The sequence below is a fragment of the Callorhinus ursinus genome, unplaced genomic scaffold (assembly GCF_003265705.2).
Source record: "Callorhinus ursinus isolate GAN/ISIS: 27379988/994484 unplaced genomic scaffold, GSC_fseal_2.0 scaffold2567, whole genome shotgun sequence".
Classification (NCBI taxonomy): domain Eukaryota; kingdom Metazoa; phylum Chordata; class Mammalia; order Carnivora; family Otariidae; genus Callorhinus; species Callorhinus ursinus.
This window is the reverse complement of record NW_027399621.1, coordinates 1-6435: the sequence shown is the minus strand read 5'-3', so window position 1 is coordinate 6435 and position 6435 is coordinate 1. Positions and strand designations below refer to the sequence as shown.

The following is a 6435-nucleotide window of genomic DNA, read 5'->3' as shown; positions in this document are numbered from 1 at the left end:
ACACACACACACACACACACACCATGGAATATTATTCAGCCATAAAAAAGAATGAAATCTTGCCATTTGCAAGGATACAGATGGAGCCAGCGTGTATTATGCTAAGTGAAATAAGGCAGTCAGAGAAGGATAAATACCCCATGATCTCACTCCTATGTGGAATTTAAGAAACAAAACATGTAAGCAAAGGAAATAGAAAAGGGAGAGAGACAAGGGAGAGGGGCTTGGGGGATGGGTGAGGTGATGGGGATTAAGAAGTGCACTTGTCGTAATGAGCACTGGGCAATGTATGGAAATGTTCAATCACCATGTTATATACTGGAAACTCATGGAACACTGTATGTTAACGATACTGGAAATATATTTTTTAAAAATTTGAAACAATTTTAAAAAGATGGAACATGGCTTGCTCGATTTCTTTGAGTTGACCTCATGCCATTGACCTGGGGTTGTATTCCTCGAAGCAAACATGGGCAGTTCGAGGTCATGGGTCAGTGATGGATGATGTCCACAGTAGGTGTGTACAGTGGTGTTCAGTGACATAGAAGCTGAGGTTGAGGAGAGAGAAACAGGCAGGCAGGGGAAGTGGTGCCCTGAAGCACCTCTTCACTTCTTCAGCACAGGTTCCCCCCTAGATCTTAGGAGCCAGAGACTTAGAAGGTCGCTGTAGCACTGATAAAAGCAATTGTCCACCTTTAATGTTTGTGGGTCCTGCACCTGGGCTCCCAAGGAAGCAATGCTTTCACATTTACCAAGGTCAAAATGAATCCACAAATCTCAATGCATGGGCTCTATTTCACCCCAAGCGCACATTGTACATCTGCTTTATGAAAGAAAAGAACCCAAAAGGAGCATTCTGGAAAAGATAAGAAAAAGGAAGACACTTCCCTGGTTCCCATAACATTAAAGCCATACAGCCCTACATATAATAGAAATTTAAGACCGGGAAATGCAGTGTCTTTCTACAATGTCTTTTGTATAAAAATTTGTAACTTTTTATGTAAAAAAAATATATTTTGGTATATAACCCTATATCAAAAGTTCCTTTGTCAGGACACTCTCTCCTGTGTAAAGATTGCCTGTCCCATGCAGCTGTACTAATTGGGGCTCAGGTAAAACTCTCACCTTTTTTTTTTTTTTTTTTGAGTTTGAGAGCCATGTGGGATGCAGAGATTACTTAAAAAGAAAATAATTGAAAAGAAATAAAATTAAAATAAAATTTTTTTAAATGTATAGGTGTATCAGGAAATTTTTTACTCTCTACTCTCACATTGATTTATTTACATTGTGTTACTTACACCATTAAGAGCACCTTAATTACTGTAGCTTTACGGTGATTTAAAATTTAGTAAATTTCTCCAATTTAATTCTTCAAGGTTGTCTTGGCTATGCTAGGTATGTTGATCACCATATATATTTGAGAATTAGGTTGTCAATTTGCCCCCAAATTGCAAATGCAGTATGAATCAGAATAATGCTGATTTGATGTTCCAACAATTTTGAGTGGTCTAGTCCATACATGTGGATACATTTTTTTCTAATTATTTAGTATCCTTTAATTTATTTCAGCAAGAGTTTTCAGGGATCTTTGTTACATGTGTTCTCATACATTTAATGAAGGTGGACGTGAATCTCCACTCTGTTTATTGAATTTCATTTCCTTTTTCTAAAAATTTCATTTTCTAAATGCTCACGGCTAGTATATGGAGAAATATAGTAGATTATTACATGAATGTTACTGAGGTATAATTTAGGTACAGTAGACTGCATCCCTTTAAAGTGTACAATTAAGGCTGTACTTTCAGAGATCGTTTCTTTTTTCTTTCTTTTAATTTAATTTTATTTTGTTATGTTAATCACTATACATTACATCACTAGTTTTTGATGGAGTGTTCCATGATTCATTGTTTGCGTATAACAGCCAGTGCTCCCTTCAATGCTGCCCTCTTTAATACCCATCACCAGGCTAACCCATCCCCCCACCCCCGCCCCTCTAGAACCCTCAGTTTGTTTCTCAGAGTCCATCATCTCTCATGGTTCGCCTCCCACTCCGATTTCCTCCCCTTCATTTTTCCCTTCCTACTAGCTTCTCTCTCTCTCTTTTTATTTTTTTATTTTTTATTGTTGTGTTAATCACCATATTACATCATTAGATTTTAATTTTTATTGTTATGTTAATCACCGTACATCAATAGTTTTTGATGTAGTGTTCCATGACTCATTGTTTGTGCATAACACCCAGTGCTCCACGCAGAATGTGCCCTCTTTAATACCCATCACCAGGCTAACCCATCCCCCTACCCTCCTGCCCTCTAGAACCCTCAGTTTGTTTTTCAGAGTCCATGGTCTCTCATGGTTCCTCTCCCCATCTTATTTCCTCCTCTTCAGTTTTCCCTTCCTACTAGCTTCTCTGTCTCTTTTTCTTTAAACATATAATGTATTAGTTGTTTCAGAGGTACAGGTCTGTGATTCATCAGTCTTACACAATTCACAGTGCTCACCATAGCACATACCCTCCCCAATGCCCATCACCCAGCCACCCCATCACTCCCACCACCACCACTCCAGCAACCCTCAGTTTGTTTCCTGAGATTAAGAATTCCTCCTATCAGTGAGGTCATAGGATCCATGTCTTTCTCTGATTGACTTAATTTCACTTAGCATAATACCCTCCAGTTCATTTCTACAGTTTGTTACTAGAGAAGTTTCTCTGAACGTGTAGAGGACCTGAAACCTCAAGGAGGAGGCACATTGTTCTCTCCTGAGCATGAACGTGGTTTTAGGTGTTGTTTCCACAGCTGCCCATTGCCACTGATGATCATTCTTCTCCTCCTTTGGAGGGTAAGAGAGAGAGGACGCAGTGTGAGTGCTTTCTCAACAAATAAAAATTAAAAAAGATAAACTGTACAACTAAATGCATTTTCACAGATGTACATACAATTGAAACTACTGCTCCATTCAGGACACAGGGCATTTCCTCTACCTCACAGCTTCCCTTGGGTGGTTCCATTGAAGTCTCTCACTGCCTTCACCCTCAGCCCCAGGTAACCACGGGTATCAAAGTCGGCTTGCATTTTTAACCACGTTATGGAAATGGAACTCTTTTATGCTTACATTCCTTCGTGCAGCCTAAGGATTCTTATATCTATCCATATTACTAATGGATCGCCAGTTCAGAATTTTTCATTGTTATGGAGTATTCCTCCATATGGACATATTTGGTCTGTACATTCACCTATTCATGGCCATCTATACAGTTTCCTGGGTTTGGCCATGGGGAATAAAGCTATGACGAATATTCATGTGCAGTTTGCTGTGTGGCCATATTGTGTAAATCCTTAGGAGAGGAATGGCTATTCACGTGATTGGTAAATGTTTACCTGTGGTTCAGCTTTTCTCAGTGGTTGGACCATTTTTCATTCCCACAAGTGTATGAAATGTCTAGTTACTTTACATCCTCACCACATATGTTTTCGGTCTTCATAATTTTAGCCACGGGGATGGATGTGTAATGGTAACTCACTGTAGTATTAATTTATCTTCCCAATGGCTGAGTGTGCCGTCGAAAACTGACCTCTGTGCTTCAGAGCCTAAATATAAGACGAAGACAGGGTTTGGAATATTGAGGAACAATAGCTTTATTGCTTTTCGGGGCACAGGGGGCTAGAACAGGCCAAGGCCCTCAAAAATTGTAAGTCCCTTCCCCCTGGAGGAAGGGGCAGGGGGGTGGTTTATTGTCACAGAAATTGTGTGCCTGCTGCCAGCCTCCTTCATCATGTCTTTAGGGTGGTACCAGGCTCCTGAAACAAAAGGCTTAGAAGAGAGGAGCAGAGGTTTGCAGAAGAGAAGGAAAAGGTTACTTAGTTTAAGATGGAGCCTTGCGGAGACATTCGTGAAGCCCTTTTGATTTATGTTCAACTTCATGCTTTTCAATGGTTTCAAGTGGAGCATCTTTTCAAGTGCTTTTTGGCGTTTTGTGTATCTTCTTTTGTGAAGCATTTCTTCTTCAAGTCTTTTGACCAGTTTTCCTACTGCATTGTCTTATCAGACACACTGCGTGTCAGAATATTACACTGAAAACTACAGAGCACTACTTCCAGAAATTAAAGAACTAAATATATGGGGAGATAAAATTTGTGGTGGATTGGAAGACTCATTATGGTTTAGAGGTCAATTCTTCCCAAATTCATCAACAGATCTAATGCAATGCCAATCAACCTTCCAGCAGACCTTTTAGTAAGTATTTCTAAGCTGATCCAAATGTTTATATGGAAATGGAAATGATCTTGTATTATCAAACCAATGTTAAGAAGAAGGAGAAAGCGACAGACTTACATTGTCTATTCCAGAATTACTATATAAATCTTTTGTGCAATTTAAAAGTGATTTGTCCGATTATTATTCAGTATAAGAGTTTCTGCACATTCTCACTGCAGCTTGGAAGTTGTTTTACCCCTTTTTCACTGTAGCTACTTGATCGAAACTTTAGCCAATAGTTCCACAGTTTTTAAGTGTAGAGACAATACTGAAGCTAGAAAGTATTTCACTTAAGAGAGAGAAAGACTAATCCCTGATCATTAGGGCAAGGATGACCTTACAAGTCTTAGTGAACTCGCCTCTATTTTCCAGTTGGCCAAGACAAAGTGGGGAGCTACTGATATCAGCAGTTTCCTCTGCAGACCTTCATAGTGTTGACTGCTTTGGGTTAACATGGAACCTAGGTGTTGGCTGTGTCCTGAGAGGCTGAAATTGAGTTGAGGCCCAGGGTCCCTGGGTCAGGACAGGTCATCCAGCTGTTGGAAAACACAGAGGGAGACCAGGCCATCCCCAGGCAGCACTGGCCACTTCCTCCAAGGAATCCACCACCACTACACTTTTCATGACTTCTGGTTACTAGACTGAGAGCCCCACGATAATTGGGATAGTGTTTTACTCATCTCTGTACTCATGACTCCTAGGACCAAACCAAGCACTGAGGAAGCTCTCGGAGACATTCCTTCATGGATCTGATAAAGGGGGTGGCAAATCTCTAATCTCAACTACATTCCTGTCCCAAATACCTGCACGAATGCTCTCTGCTTTCTTTCAGGAGGCAACAAATACCCTTCCTTAAAGTGGAGCCTGCCCTACACTCTCAATGCCCCATGACACTCCCCTGTGGTGAGCTCTGATGAAGAGGGACTGTCCTCTTGGATTCCTCTCAATGGTTCTGTCATTAGGAAGAGATGTCTTCGGCCTAGCCCCCTCCCCCCTCCCCATGCTCTGCACTGCCACCATACCCCAGGTTAGGAGAGCTACAACAGTTTTGAAAAAGATTTTATATATTTATTTGAGAGAGAGAGAGTGAGGGAGAAAGCAAGAGTGAGAGAGAGACAGAGAAAGATAGAGAACAGCTGGGGAAGGGACAGGGAGAACAGATTCCACTGCTGAGCAGGGAGCCACCCCCCTCAATGGGGCTTGGTCCCTGGAGCCTGGGATCATGACCTGAGCTGAAGGCGGACTCTCGATGAACTGAGCCACCCAGGGGCGCTGAGCTACAAGATTTTGTTTGCATTCTTCCTCTCACTGCTTTGACCTCCTCTGTGAAATCTTATTGATGTCAGAATTCCAAGTTCATAACAGAGACTAAGGAAAATGAAACACTCAACACACAGTCAAGACAAATGTGTGTAAAGTCTTTGACAACCATAAATTCAGAAGAATATAATTGGTATCACTGCCTCAGAGGCAAGGGTCTCCTACCCTGGCCCTTCCTGACCTTAGGGTAGAACTCTTGCAGTAAGAATGGACAAGTCCAACCTTTATCCAAACATCACTGATCCCTCTAAGCCCACACTTAGTTGGAGAACATCCACCATGAGGGCAGCTCCGAGGTCAAAGCTAGGGTTCTGGGGCAGAGGCTCATGGTCACATCGTCCTCCTCTTTTTTTTAAAGATTTTCTTTATTTATTTGAGAGAGAGGACATAGCTAGAGAGGGAACACGAGCAGGGGGAGCGGGAGAGGGAGAAGCAGGCTTCCCGCCGAGCAGAGAGCCCCATGCGGGGCTCAATCCCAGGACCCTGAGATCATGACCTGAGCTAAAGGCAGATGCTTAAGGATGTAGCCACCAAGGTGCCACTCCTCCCCCTCCTCCTCTTGGAACTAGTGCTTCCCTACAGTACAAACCAACCCCGAACCATTCCGTGGGGCTCCTCAGCTGGTGCACAGGTTCACCATGGACGAAGTTACTCTCCTAGTTCTCCTTGCTCAGCTCAGACTGCTCCTTGCAGAGTTGGATGCTGCTGTATGCATTCCTCAGTTTCCCCTGATTTTTCTGGACCCAATTTGTCCTTCTCCTTACCTCCTTTGGGCAACCACCTGCTCCACCATTGCCTTGTCCTTCTTTGTGTTATTCTCATCCTCCAAACCTGCTGATTTTCTGTCTCCCAAATGCT

At 42.3% G+C, this 6435-nt stretch overlaps 1 non-coding gene across 1 annotated transcript; it reads left to right on the top strand.

Moving 5' to 3' along the window:
- The first annotated feature begins 2658 nt into the window (after positions 1 to 2658).
- Positions 2659 to 2871, top strand: LOC112817942 (small nucleolar RNA U3). Its single transcript, XR_003206526.2, has one exon. It is a non-coding gene; the product is annotated as a small nucleolar RNA U3 (small nucleolar RNA).
- Positions 2872 to 6435: the final 3564 nt, after the last annotated feature.